This window comes from Tiliqua scincoides, chromosome 2, assembly GCF_035046505.1.
Source record: "Tiliqua scincoides isolate rTilSci1 chromosome 2, rTilSci1.hap2, whole genome shotgun sequence".
In the NCBI taxonomy this organism is placed as follows: Eukaryota; Metazoa; Chordata; class Lepidosauria; order Squamata; family Scincidae; genus Tiliqua; species Tiliqua scincoides.
Genome location: NC_089822.1, coordinates 50042878 through 50058342, shown reverse-complemented (window position 1 = coordinate 50058342; position 15465 = coordinate 50042878). Strand labels below are relative to the sequence as shown.

The window sequence follows — 15465 nt, the reverse complement described above, 5'->3', positions numbered from 1 at the left end:
TGGGAATATGGCCTTAAATTCTTTCCCATTTCTTCAGTGTTAACCTCTGCACTGGGCCCAGAGCAGAGCAAACAGAAAGCAGAGGAGTTCAACAGCTTCATGTAATGCAAGAGAAGGAGAAAAATGAGCAATTAATGTCTTCTTGAAACAACTTTTAATACATGCCAGAGCACTGTGGCAACGTAGCAAAGTAACTTACAAAGATTCATGGAAAGTGTGCCTTTTACACAAATGCCTAATACCAAGCTGTCATGCTCAAGCCATTCGGAACACAAGTCCAAGAAGTTCAGTCTCTATCCATTTCAGGCACCATCATTTTCTGTAACCAATCTCGTCAGTACCACAAGGTCCATGGCCAATGATCCATGGCCAAGGAACCCAGCAACCTGGCAGTGTTTTTAGAGTAATTTAACAAATATATTCCAGGCCATTTGTGCCATCTGTCACCCAGGTGTCAATCAAGGAAGGAAGAGGGGACAGATGGAGGGACAAAGCCAGAGGAAGCCATTTGGACACAAAGTTCTCATTCCACTGAGGATAATATGTGAAAACAAAGTTTACTGGCCAATAAAATAGAGATCCATAATCAACACCTATCAGTAGCATTATATACCTCCATCCTAGTGAAGCTTGAGTTTTTAGTCTGGCATTCTTTGAATGGGGAACAGCACACATACATTCAACACACTTGTTGAAAGATGCCACAACTTTTATTAGAGCGGCTTTGCAAGTAATCTCACATATAGCAAAAACCCCAAGACATGGACACCACAAGAGTTTTCTTTCCAGTCTAAGTGCTGGTTAGACTGACATGGGAGGAAGACAACACTAGGAGGAGACAAATTGTAAAAGCACAGTTCTTATATTATTATCCCAAAGAAAGCAATTGCAGCTGCCATTATATGCACACTTACCTGAGAGTAATGGGGCTTACTTCTGAAAAGACATGCATAGGACTGCTTTGCAAATCATGGTTTGGGTCCCCATAGGCCAAATCAAACATATTAAGGGCCCGATCCTATCCAGCACAGGAGCAGTAGTGCCAAATGCTTCCCACTGTGTTCTGTGCTGGATTTGAGCAGGCTGGAGGTCTCCTTGGAGTAAAGGAACATTCATCCCTGCCTAGTCAGTGAGGTTTCTCAGAGCTGCACCAGCTATTTAGCAGGTGCAGGCTTGAGAAGCCCTGTGTTGGGCTTTCAAGTCTGGGAGGGTGCATATGTTTTTGTGTTGGAAGCCTACACTGATCCCACCCCCTTCCAGGCCATCCCACCCCCTGTTCCATCCTCCTTGCCCTAAAATAGCCCCACACCTTCCCACCTCCTTCCCCGTGCCCTTGCACTGCTCAGAGCTTACCTTGTCACAGGTGGCAGCCAGGGCTCCTACTGCAGCACTGATGGGGCAGCACAGACTCCCTGCCAGTGCAGCTTACTCTCTTATGGCACATTTGCAACAACCAGTGCCAAAGCTGGGGCCACAGCGCCAACATTGAGGTGGTGTAGGATTGGGCTGCCCAAAGCCTCACAATTACCAGCTTCTCTCTCTTCTTTACAGTACAAAATAAATCCTTGTATTTCTGTTCTCTCTCTAGGATGAAGAGAAATTCTAAGAATTCTTATGACTGATGAATCTAACAGAGGGAAGAGAAAACACAGTAAGTAACTAAAGGCCTTGTGCTCATCCATTTGGAGATATTTCTTTTTTAACATTTGTTTATCTTGTGCTTCAGTAGTGCTTCTTTTTCCCACTTGCATATCCCCACGCCAAAGACCTGAAAAAATGGCCTCCTTAATGTGTTTCCAAACCCATCTCTTGCATCATGGATGACACCATTTTCTTTTATCTACCTTACTATCAGTTGGAAAGCTCCTTGCAGTGGGATGCTATCATTTTTAAGCACTTAAGCACATGTGTGTGTAGTTTATATCTAATTGTGACCGTTTGCTACATTAAAAGGTGTTGCACAATTTGAAATGCAGTGCTTGATCACTGAGACAAGACTAGTGTATGTAATTCAAAGAAGAAAATTAGAAACAAGCATCTATGCCTACCAAATAGGAGCTGAAAAAAAAGAACAGGGAACATTTAACAATGAAGATGTGCTTTTGATGTTATAGTGGTCTATGATCACATAGGAATCTGCTTATTACTGAGTCAGACCAGGGGTCCATTTAGCTCAGTATTCTTGATACTGGCTGGCAGCATTTTCTGAGGTTCCAGACAGGAATTTTTCTCAGGAAATTGAATCTGGGACCTTTTGCATACAAAGCAGTTGCTCTTTCCTGGATCTGCAGCCATTTCTGCTTGGGCTGGATTATTCTGTGCTGTTATTCTGGTGCTTTGAAAGTCTTCTTGTAATACAAAACATCATCCAATATTTCACTTTCACGTGGGCATAATCTGTCATCCTAGGACAGTCGTGTCAGACTCATGGTCATACTTAGCTATATTTACAATACTTGTGTAAATCAAGTATCTGGTTGACTGTGTGATTTGGTGTGCCCAGATGGTATGGTTTTATGGGGCTAACCTCAGAACAGCCCTAGGGAATTCCCCCCCCCCCAAATGCTAAGTACATTTCTAAACGTCCAGTGATGAAATATTGATAATAAATTGTTCAATACTGTACTTATCTAAGTGACCTTTGAGAGTGTCATGGGAATGTTATTGTTATAGGGTGATTCTGGGTAATCCATTTTACAGGCACCTAATTTTTAGTTGTTACAAGATGTCATTAGATAGCCAGACATCTGATAACATGTAAATCATTTTACATAAAATATTCCTCAGAGAAATAGGGGGCTATTAGCAAAATTCCCAAAATACAAATGAGTTTCCAAAGTAATGGGGGAAAACATGATAGATCACATATCAATAAGACACATGCTAAATAATTATAGAATATAAATGGAAAACACTCAAGAGCTTAGAAGTGAATTTCAAATTACCTTGGATAATAAGACCATTAACTTATTAAGGATTATAAATAGTAATATTACCATTGTATTAGTCATTTGAAGGTCAGAAAACAATCTACTTTTCAAGCCCTTCTGGGATTTTGTGCGCAGTGCTGAGATTTTTTTTGTCTCATAACTTTCTAATATTCACCCAATTTTTAATGCTGAATAAAGAATATTTCAGGTGACCATACATACAAGACTGGGAACCAGGATTTAGAAGGCAAAGGGCAACTGCCTAACATAGGGTTTCCTTTACAATGAAAGTTGTACCTATGTGTAATACAATCATTATGGTGATCTCTATGGGGAACTGCAACTTGCCCTACCTTTCATTTCTAGGTTTTGCTGACCAAGATAACGACAGCAACAAACAACTATGGTGTCTATCTAAATGAATACTGGTAATAATACCAGTTATCTCAGGGGAGAAATGAAACACCACAAGATATACATTCTGTGGCATTGTGTTTTTCACACATTGTGTTTGTCAGTTTTGTGCTCAGAGGCCTTGAGGCTTTTTGCAGAGAGAGACAGGATATGGTGTGGTGGCAAAGTGACTGAGCAATGAGTCAGTACTTCCCTGTTGTGAATCTTACCTCTGCTATGAACTTACTAGGTAGCTTTAAGTAATCCTCTCAGTTTCAGCTCCTCAGCTGCAGCCTGGGGATAATAATACTTATCTTACAGGGTCATTGTAAGGACTAGATCAAATAATACATAAGAACATAAGAACAGCCCCACTGATGGGCCATAGGCCCATCTATTCCAGCTTCCTGTATCTCATAGTGGCCCACCAAATGCCCCAGGGAGCATACCAGATAACAAGAGACCTACATCCTGGTGCCCTCCTTTAATACTGGTGCTCTCCCTTAATAATACATATGAAGTGCTTTGCACACTCAGAAAGAACAAATTCTGTTCAATTCTACACACATGCATATAATTTTACAGAAGTCAGACAGAATAACAAAATAATGGGAGACACTCTCCGTTGCTCCCCAACTTTAATGTCGCTCCACTTCTCTTGCAGTTTCTAAGCAGATGTGGTCCTACACTCATATCAAAGACACTGTCAGATTTTGCATTTGCAATTTGTTTCTTTTCTGTTTTGTTAGCATCATCTCTTGTACATACTAATGACTACAGCTCTCTGCCAACATGTGTTGATAATATCCAGGCACAGTCGCTTTCAAAGGGAAATGTCAAAGATTAATTCCAAATGAAGGAAGGCATTTCACAATCTGCATATTCCATGAATAATGACCTTTCTCAATTTTCTAAAAGCATATATATATACACACACACACACACACACACGTGTGTGTGTGTGTGTGTGTGTGTGTGTGTGTGTGTGTGGTGTGGCCCAATAAGAAATAAATAATAATAATGATGATGACACAGTGAAATGGCATAATATTTCAAGCAACATTTATACAGCCATCAAAAATACACAGCATCCAGCAGAAAACCCATCTCAAATAAAATACCTTTTGGAACAGACAAGTTTTCCACAGAGGTTGGAAGAAGAGCAGGGTGGGGAATTCCAAATATTGGGACCACCACAGAAAAGGCCCTCCTGTTAATGGATGCCTACCCCTAAAGGATTGTATCTACTTCTTTATGGGCATTAATCCACTTCTTTATGGGACTACCATCATCCCAACAGACAGCTTGGAGGTGGCTATATGAATGTCAGCAACTTTCAGCTGTGTAGTCCATCTGAGTTTCAGAAAATTTCTATACTAGCATAGGATTTACTGTACATGTTCAGGTTACTGTACATATTCAGGGGATCTCCACATCAATTCAGTGTCATTGCTGATTTGGAACAAGAGATTTCTCTGTGCCATCTGCAAAAGAAAAAAGTTTAGAGACAAATCCCTTCCCCCAATCTAGGTGGGAAAGAGCTGCTCAAGAAAAGTTGGCCACTTGGAAACATCAGGTATAAAGAGCAATTTAAGGTAGTTTTCATGTAGCAGTCATTGCATGTGTGCCAATGAGAAAAGCACAATTTGACTGTGTCTGACCAACCTTGTGTGCTCTCCTCTTTCTGTTCTCTTAGTTTCTGTACAAGCAGTTCAGTACATTCCTGCTTATTTTTATTCTAGAGATTCCATTTTATCTGATTATTTCTTAATGAAAGCAATATTCTTACTGGCCTACTGCTTTTAGAGCATAATGATAAAATCATACACAGCGACTCACGATCCCTTGACTCTTTGTCTCTGCCATTTCATTACATTTTTAGCATGTCCAGATCTCTCTTTTTAACAAAAGATGTTAATCATGACCACTGTTTTTTCTATCCACAATATATTTGAAACACAATATATAGGAAACATGCATTTCAGATATGACTTCTTTGACAATTTATTTATGCACTACCATCAATGTACATGATGCATTAGAGCTGAGGTATTCAATCTGTGCGTCCCGCCTCCTTAGGGAGGTGTGGCTATCCTCAAGGGTAGTTGCCAGGCATCTCAGGGAGAGAAGCTGTTCTGCTTTGCTGCACATGCTGCCTGCTGACTTGTTGCTTTTCTGCAGCTGTGAACGAGGTGGGTGGGGCAGTGTGAGGCTGGGAGGGCTGTGAAACATGGTGGGGGGAGGTGGGAGAGAAGGCTGGCTGGGCAGGCAGGCAGGCAGGGGTGCGTCTCATCATGGAGCTCTCTCCATGTGCAACCTCGCCCCAAGGACTACATTTCCCAGTGTGCCCCTCGCCCTGGGCATCCTGGGATTGGTCAAGGCTGGAGGAGAGAAGAGTGCAGAGGTACTGCATCTCATCAGCACACGGGTGTTCTTGGCAGGCTTCAAAGCGGGAGGGAAGAGTAAGTCCTCCACTTGGGGAGCCCAGCCTGCTCTTAGTGTCCCAATGCCCCAGCCTGCATTCCTCTGTCTTGCCTGGGGGAACAGGGGTGGCATCTGCATGTTGGGTGTGTGTGTATGAGCAGCCCCCATCTATTTTGGAGTGAGTTGTAATCTTGCTGGGTGTGGCTGCAATCCTTTCCACACTTTCCTGGGAGTAAGCCCCATTGACTCAAATGGGGCTTACTTCTGAGTAGACCTACATAGGCTTGGGGTCTGTGTCAGCTTAACCCAGCTTAATCCTCATCTTTATCTTTTTTCTCCCCCTCCAAAAAAGAGAAAAAAGCCACTCTTGATGGCTTTGTCTCCAAAAATTGATTAAAAATAAAAATCCCCGTTCCTTTTTAGCCACCCCCCCTTTTTCCTCCTGCCTCCTTTTGGGGGGGGGTGTGTGTGTGTACTGTGTTGGCTGCTATTGTAAGACAAAAGGCACAATCCTAGCTAGGTCTATTTAGAAGTACGTCCTATTGTGTTCAATGGGACTTACTCCCAGGAAAGTGGGGTTAGGATTCCAGCCAAACAGTCTCTAGGTCTCAGTTTGCATCAGTTTGCAGTTAGCAGATACAAACAAAACAAAGTCTTCCCCTCCCCCAGCAAATTCATCACTTCCCCCCTCCCTTTCCAAAACCCTTCAGTTGTGCTGCTAACAAACTCAGGGCACAATCCTAACCAGGTCTACTCAGAAGTAAGTCCTATTTTGTTCAATGGGGCTTACTCTCAGGTAAGTGTGGTTAGGATTACAGCCTCAGAGTGCTGGCAGCCTTGTTTCTAGTGTATAATTATAACACCTTCATCCCTATTTTGGGGGTAACTGAGGTGAGGTGTTGTAATGGGGAGCCGTGGCCAATGGCTACAAGGACCGGGGAGGCGCAAGCTGGAAAAGTTCGAGAACCACTGCATTAGAGTGTCAACTAAAACAGGTTCCTGCTGTCAAAGAATTTCATTTGCAATCTAAATTTTTGACAGTTGGGAACATAACAGAGAGATGCAAAGTAAAGATAATGTGAAAAGCAACAGAGAGAGGGGAGGAATGGAAGAGACAAACATAACAAGGGCTAGACATGAGTCACTACAAGTTATGTGCACCCAGGCTCTGTTTTTAGGAGCTCCAGCTGAACTAAATTCACCACAGCTAATTTTAATGGATGCTGCTCAAATTCTATGTTTAAGGAAGAATTCATAAATTCTTCCTTTATAGAGGCAAAAGCTGGGTTTCCTGCTGAGCTGAATAAATTTGAGGTAGCATTTCAGGCCAGCCTGAAAATCATGAATTAGTTGAACTTAGCCATATTATTTATACCTCTTGAAAATCTGACTCTAAAGCCCAGTCTCAGTTTTACCAGAGCATCTTTATGTGCTCCTGGTCAAGTCACAGTGTCAGTTCTCCACCCCTGTGGGCACAACAGTGATCATCTACATCTCAGATGAGTTTTGAGGGCAATTCTGGTTGCATGTATGTCACCCTGAGGTGTGTGTCATGGGATTATAGAAAGTGGGCTGTTCCTTCAGGGAAGGTTCATATGCAGCTTTCCAAATTCACTTCTAGGCTTTATTACTGTTCAGATATTTTTTAGATTTATTAGTAGGAATACCTAATTTAAGACTTTAACACACTTTGGATATGAGAAGAGCAATGATGCCCTGAAATTTGTGGGAGGTCAAGTGACATCTAGGGGTCCTCACCAAAGTAGTTCCACACATGGAACCTTGTTGGATGCAGGCCACAGACCATGTCCATGCAAAGACCCACCCAGGGATGGATCCAGACTTCCAGGAAACTACCAGGTGAATTGTGGCAGCATTTCAAACTACAGTAGTAAGAAAATACAGTATCTCCTGGACTTTTAATCTCTATAAGAGGAACCAGATCATCTGAGTAGCTGCATTGGTTATTTTCATGGCTGCATTGCTCCCTCTGCCCTACATCAGAATATGCCACTGAAATTGTAGAAGGTATAGTATAGTATGGTTTTTTTAAAAACCAGCTGGCAGTTTGCTGTGTTAAGCAGTTTTCTTTCTGCTTAAGAATATAAAAATATCGATCATACCCCAAAGTAGCATCACTGCTGCCAAGAGCATACAAAGAATTATTCCAGCAGAATCCAAGCAGAAGAAAGATGTACAGGTCTAGAATCATTTAGGACAGTGCTTTCTGTTGGACTAACTGTAATTGTTCACAACTGGCAACCTCACAAATAATATTGGGCTATCCTCCAGCAAAAACCAAAGTGAAATGTGATCCTTTACCAGAGATTTTCCTCTTACTGTGCTACTTAGAGTTGTATACAATTTTTCAGCAGGGCAGAGCAAATACATTCATTGTTCAGTTTGACTCATTCTGTGGAGCAGTTTTGTGTTTCAGATTTTGATGTAAGCACCCTAGGGAGGGGCATATTTGGACTCCAGGGAATATAAGTCACAGAAGGATGTGGTGAGCTGCCTAAGAATCCACTATTACGTTTATTGACGGGTGCAGAAGCTTTCCTTCAGAAACAAAAGAGGATTCTAATTTGTTCTTAAGACCGTTGGTCCGTCTAGCTCAGTATTATCAATGCCGATTGATGGCAACTCTCCTGGGTTGCAAGGCTCATTTCCAAGCCTACCTGAAGATACCAGGGATTGAGCTGGGGACTTTCTGCAGACATAGCATGTGCTCTACCACTGGGTCAGAGTTCCACCTCATGTTGAATTAAATGAAACAGGCTAAATTGAAGCGATTTAAAATACATCGATGTGTTCCTGGAAAAACCTAGGACAGGTTATTGTTTGTCAGGAAGCTGAAAAGCAGCGAGGTTGTCTCCTAAACATTTACGACAAGCAGTAATAATAATAAAATGTATAATTACACTACTTAAGCATTGCTGGGCGTCTACAAGCACAGAATGACCTGAATGGCTTCTCTTTTACTCCTCAAGTGGATCCATAGATAAATTTATTATTTCAGTGGCACTGTCAGCCTCTCTGAGACTCTTGACGGGATCAGAAACTGTGCTTCTGTTTTTCAAGAAACAGTTTATAGCATCAGGGAAACCTCAGGAAGGTTCCCCAAAGCCGCCTGGGGTCACGCGAGGCTCCGTGAGCCTCAGATGAGTGGGGGGGGGGGGTGGCAGATTTGTGCACAGGGTGGCGGTGACATCCTGTGGGGGGGAACCATCGTATACCTTTGCCCCGGGACACAGGGCTGGGGAGGTCTACCACTGGTAGAGTGGGTTATAATATCCTTCTGCAAAGGGAGACCAGGCTGCATGGCTTCTAATCCTGGGGCAAAAGGAAACAAACAGCCAAAAATGTGCCCCTTGGTAGCTCCTCCCAAAATAAGAGGCCTAACAAGGCAAGAGGCTTTCCTGAGCAGGAAAAAGTGAACAGAGTGCAAGTGTCTATGGAGAGAAGAGCCTACCAAAATGGACAACTTGGATTGCCTTCAGAGGGGAAGAAAACCACAAAATTCTACTCCCAGAGCAGCTGTAGCCATAGGACAGAAGTGGCCAAACTTGCTTAATGTAAGAGCAGAATACAATAAACTTCAGAAGTTTGAGAGTCACAATATTTAAGAAGCATTACAATTCTTAACAGTGCTTTTTTGTGGAAAAAAAAGGTGCAGGAACTCACAACTTGTTAATCTTTTAATTTTTTATTTATTTATTTATATTTATTTATTTATTTCTAAACCATTTTTTTATTGGAGAAATAAAATATTTTTATGTGCTTCCCCCCTAAAGATGAACTTACTTCTGAGTAGACATGCATAGGATTGGGCTGTCAATCTCCACATCCCCTTCCCCCTAGCTACTTTTTCTACACAAGGGGAAAAATACTGTACAGGTGCACTTGTAGCGTGTAGTATGTAGTGTGGCACTACTTCGAGGACAGGAAGCAGTGAATGGATTCCAAAAAATGGCTTACATGAGTTCCATGTAGTAAAATTACTCTAAGCAACTGTGGAAGTAAGAACAAAAAAGGAATTCTTACACGAGAGGGGTCCTTAGGTGCACATAGAAACAGCTACTTTTGCAAACAAGCGATTAAATATGGTTTAATCCAGGTATCAGAATAATCTGTATCTTTGGGAAGGTGCTTGGCATGCAACTGTATGTTCTCTGCTGCCCTGAGCAGCTACTGTGCATTGCTGGAGAGGAGCTGCAAACACTGGCTGGCGGAGGGCTTGCTTGTGGGGGAAGGATGAGGAGGATCTCTGGCAAGGCTGGACAGCATGTTGTACAAACGTAGAATCCCTTTTCACCTGCCCTTAGCAGGTGAAAACGGGTGCAGATATATATCTCTGCCAGGATTAAGAGCCCAACCCTAGGTATGTCTACTCTGAATTAAGTCTCATTCTAGTCAATGGAGCTTACTCCCAGGAAAGTGCCTAGGATTGCAGCCTAAGAGCCCAATCCTATGCATGTCTACTCAGAAGTCCACTTTAGTGAATGCGGCTTACTGCGGATAGGATGGCAGCCTTAGAGTCCAATCCTGTGCCTGTCTATTCTGCCTCTGTTTTGCTCCCCCCCCCTCCTGGAATGCCTCTGAAGGGGAGGGGCCCCTGCAAAAAGATGCCGGAACTCCGTCCCCCCGCGTTCCATTAGAAAAAAAAGCCCTGTTTCTTAAATATATTTACTCACCATGAACATTAAACTTATATTTTACTCCAGTGGACTTGTAAGTTTATACTTGGTAAAATAATTATAAAGCTTGAAAATTTCTTATTTACCTTTAATAGTAATTGTGATGCAAAAAGTTCAGCCAACATATTTCCGACAGCCACACATTATATATCAAAGAGCCGCATGTGACTTGCAAGCTGCAGTTTGGCCACCCCTGCTATAGGACTTTGAACAAAGAGTACAAAGACATTCCTGGGTGAAAAATAGTATCTTCTGGGTGGGCAGCCAGGACACTCCTGGGCTTGATTAAGGTGTGTTCTTCCAGGAAGATACAAAGACTTGTTTGCACCCCAATCAAAGAAGTTCCTTGGGTACAAAAGTTATGGCAGGGTTTGGGCTGCATCCTCCAGGGTGAAGCTTGGCTGCTCTTTGGAATGTCAGCTAAGGAACCAAGGTGGAGTTAGGAGAGATTGTGGGAGAGGTTTTCAGGAAAAGGAATCTGGAAAGGCTGTCCAGGTGGCCTGGCCACTGCACAGTTAAACTTAATTTATGATTCAGAAAGACTTGTGCTTGAAAACAAGATTATACCAAGGTAGGGTGCTTGAATTTGAAGGTTGGGACCTTAGAGGAAGGTGGCACTCAGATGCCTGCTGTGCTACTTCCTTACATTCTGATCAGTGGCTCTTTATTAGCATGGCACTATGCCTCACCCCCTTCAGGTTGAAGCTTGGCTGACTCTCAGGAATGTCATCTAAGGAACTGAGGGGGAGTTAGGAGAGATTTGTGCACGTTTTGGAAAGTGAGTTCATTGCCAACAATGGTATCCGTTATTTTTTCTGACTGGATAGCTAGATGTTGCTGAAGCCACTGAACTTCTCTGTAAGCGCAGTTATTCTTCTGTTGCACAGGCAGGAAAACTCTTTTTTTTTTTAGGCAATGCAAGCGTGCAAATGTTTTAAAATATATTGTCTAGAGCCATGATGGCACAACTAGTGAGGCATAACTAGCCTAGACGTGTCTATTCATAAGTAAAACTCATTGAATTGAATGGGACTTACTCCTAGGCAAGTGTGTATTTGAAAACCTGAGAGATTTTCACCTCCTTTTACATAAACAGTAACCTCTATGCTGCTTGGCAAACCATGTCTGAAACTGAGAGGACTTTGTGATATGGCAGTGGGCTCTGCAGTTCAAAAGAAGAGCAAACCAGGTCATTAGGCATGCCTACACTCCCAGAAACTCCCATAAATGGCTCTTTAGGTAGGTTTTGGACTTCTGTAAAAGACTACTTTTTAATAACTTTGATCTGTAAAGTATGAAAGCCACTAACATGTTCTCATTCAAAATCAAAGGAGCTCTTAAAAGGAAAGGTCTTAAGTAAGTGCAGACAGCTTCCTCTGAATTCAGTCCATTTGGTATAGAACAAAAAGGCACAGTGGTCATTTCAGCAAAGCAAGGAACTGACTAGCCAGCGACCCAGAATGTCGAGTTTGTTAGTTCAGTCAAGTGCATGGTTGGCAAATGTAGACTTAGAACCCAATTCTATGATGGCCTCTCCAACGGTGATCCAGAAGCATGCAACTCTGTGTGCGTCTGGAGCACTGTTTATGATGGCTGCAAAGCATCTACTGCTGCTGGAACACTAGTTCCAGCAGGGTAGAGCCTAATAGGATTGGACAGCTAGAGAAGTAGTAGCATGGGGTGATCCTGGAACTTATCACCATAACATAATCTTATGTTATCTGCAAATTCATGTAATATATACCCAGTGTTGCTTTTTCTTAAAAATAGAAGTCACTTTGGTACATCAAAATTTAGTGCAGATTACAGAGTGTATGTTTGTGTGTGTGTCTTAACCCTTCCCTGCCCACCATTTCTATACTAAATTGTGACACACAAACTCACCCCCTGGTTTTGTCCCTCTTGGTGTCCCAAATGCATGTTTTCCCTAAATGCATGTTTTCTCTAATAAGCTGTCTGTGATGTGTGAATTTGATTTAAAAAAAAAATAGCAGAGAAAAGGAGTTAAGCTCACCCTACACACATCTCAGCTCTAAATTCCTCTCTCACAAAGTGATTCTTAGCTCTTTTTAAAAATTTGCTAGGACTATGTTGCACACATTTGCAGATATATAGCTAATTAACCCCATAGTACAAGTAGACTAGCCTGGTAGCAGAGCTTGCCCAAGGCCTCTTGGTCTTGGAGGGAGTGCACCAATTGCTGCCCTCCCTTTGAGATGATGTGCCAGGTTCTGCTCCTCCCACGGGAATGGAAAAGGAAGAGGGGGTGGAGTGGAAGACGAAATGTGGAGGAGCAGCAAGAGATGGGTTAGACAGAGCATCAGAGGCACACATCACTTTCCTTTCCTCAACACTTTTTCTAGCTCAGGAAGTGGGAAGAGGAATGAGAGCGTGGACAGAGTTGGGTGATCCCTCCCAAACTGCTGCCTGAGGTGATTACTTCAATCAGTCTCATGGATGGGCCAGCCCTGCCTAGCAACTTGCTCTAGCTGAAGAATGGGATCCGCCATGCATCTCTTTGATTCTGTGACCTCCTTAGTCCATAGGCACACAAAGCACTGACTCCAAAGGCTGCATGAAATTCACTTTGTATTCCTACACACTTTTGACCAAAGAGTCCCATAGGCAATCACCCGACACATACAGGTAATATTGTTTTGATGTGTGCACTCAGCATAAAATATAGGCATACGCTTATTTACACTTTGATAACATTTTTAAAAAATCATGTCAAGCATTTGTCAATGCCACCCCAAAAAATTAGTTGCCAGTTTCCTCAGGCGATACACCTGTGTGGTTGCATCACCTTTAACTCAGGTTTACACTCCAGCATGTGTGCATTCAGGATATACATTAATTGATGTTCCTTATATTTTCAGAAGGCCACATAAGGCAGAGGTTTTAAGCCAGACAAGTTTAGTATATTTGAGCAAATCTCAAAGATGTCATCACATGAGGAAAATAAATACTGGCAAATGCAGCCTGTCAAGTTTATGGTAAAATGTGATGCTCCTTTGGGAGATCACAAATAAAGCATTAGAAAGAAAATTACTTCAGTATCTATTCTGGGCATCAGCCACAGCCTGCTCAGTGTCCTTATCAAAATTGGGACATTGCAAGTAAAGAGATAGTTATTGCATTTCCCCCTAAGAGAGAAGGAGTCTAACACTGCCATTTCATATCAAAGATGTGCATGTGATTGGTAATGTTATATTAGAAAAATTACGTTTTTTGTTTGCACTGATCTGCATAAAAAAGAAATTTCATGCTCCATGTAGAGTAAGGTGACCGACAGTGAAATCCTATACTCAGTTAAATCTTATACTTACTTACTCAGAAGTAAAAAGTTTGTTCAGTGGGGCTTACTCCCAGGTAAGGGTGATTTGCTATATTGATGATTTGCTATAGGCATCACATAGGATGCCAACTTGATTATTTCTTTCTTGCAACCAGTCATGTCTACCCTTGCTTTACATTTTTATAATAAAGGAAAGATTGGCTGCCATAACATCAAATCCTACCAGCAAGACCAGTGGACTCCAAAGTGGAGGCTGCTGTACACCGGTAGAGGCATCCCCAGTGCAGTCGGAGCTTACTGTTCTGCCACAGATTGCCCCCGACTTTTGCACTGGCCAGCTGCGCATGCCCAGAAATGCAGGCACAAAACCTGCTGGGGCAACAGACTCTGGAATTGGCAAGCCGGTGCAAAGGTTGGGGGTGATCTGCGGCGCAACACGGAGGCCCTCAGGTGGAACAATAAATTCCATTCATCTGGGGGAAGGATCACGGTGGACACCAGATCTGGCCCGTGGCCTGGGGTTTGGTGCCCTCTAAGCAAGACCATCTACTGAAATTTTATTCTTCCCAAATAGCTATCATCTCTGTTTCCTCTCTATCAGATCCCTGATCATCAAATAGATGATGACCTGTCATCTCTTTTCACAGCTGAAAAGCCATTCCTTATGAGGGAAGGGCTCCAGTCCCATCATTTTCTTTTTTGAGGTGCCTCTTCCTTTACTTTATCCAGCTCTTGTTCTTTCCCTTTTAAGATGAGGCGACCATGAGTGTAGGCAGTATTCTAAAAGTGACTATGCCATGAATTTATATAATGGCATTATGATACTTGCAATTTTATTTTTGACTACTTTTTCTAAAACTCTTAACCAGGGCTCGCTTTTCCATGAAGTGACCTAAAATTGTTGTGTGGAAAGGCACCTCTAGTCTGACAAGATCCCAGCCCATCTGTCTGCCACCCTCTCTACTGCTCCACTGGGGGCTTCAATCCTCTTCTGAATTGCTGAGAACAAGCACTTACAAAGCACCAAGTGGTCAGGTATAAACAGGGATGGGTGAGTCTTAGCATGGCTTGACTTGAGTTGGGTCACGAGTCTCTGCCCCCTGCAACTTGGTGAGTCCTAACGGCGCATTTTTCCAAGTTGCCCAGAGTGTTTTTTCACAACTTGAAAAGACTCGAGTCATGAGTCTTTTTGATACACATGCCAGGCACAGCGTCATGGAAAAAAATGGAGCTGCTGCTGGGGTGTGTGTCAGAATTATCTTTAAACATTCCCCTGATGTTCCCATCCCATCTGTAAACAAGGTGGGAAGAAGTGGGACAGACTGCATGAGAGTGGGGACAGAAGCAGTAAGAGGAAGGAGGGTCACATGCAGCAGCTGGTAGGGTTACCAGTATGACCCAATCCTTTGCAGCGCTACTCAGAAGTAGTTCCATTTGCGCCAGTTGTTCAATGAAGCTTCTTCTTTCCAAGTAACAACAGAGTGCACAGGAGCCATGCGGTTGGAATATGTGATGGCTGTGAACCGCCTCCCCTTTTCTGGGCTTCTCTAGTCAATTCCAAGGCAAGAACCTCCTTGGCTCCTCCTCCTACCCTACCTCATCCAAAGAACAAATCAGGCAGCCCATCCTTTGTCCAATGATCATCAGTTCCTTCAGAGATGGAAAAGAAAGCCTTCCCCTGCCTCCTGCTTGATGCAAAAGCAAAACATTAACCCTTCCCTGG

At 42.8% G+C, this 15465-nt stretch overlaps 1 long non-coding RNA gene across 2 annotated transcripts in view; it reads left to right on the top strand.

The window, feature by feature from the left end:
- The window catches only part of LOC136639783 (uncharacterized), a 98657-nt gene that overhangs the window by 59836 nt on the left and 23356 nt on the right, over positions 1-15465 (top strand). For both annotated transcript variants that reach the window (XR_010793730.1, XR_010793731.1), the window contains exon 2: positions 1589-1651. This is a non-coding gene — a long non-coding RNA (uncharacterized lncRNA). The remainder of the gene's footprint in view (positions 1-1588; positions 1652-15465) is intronic.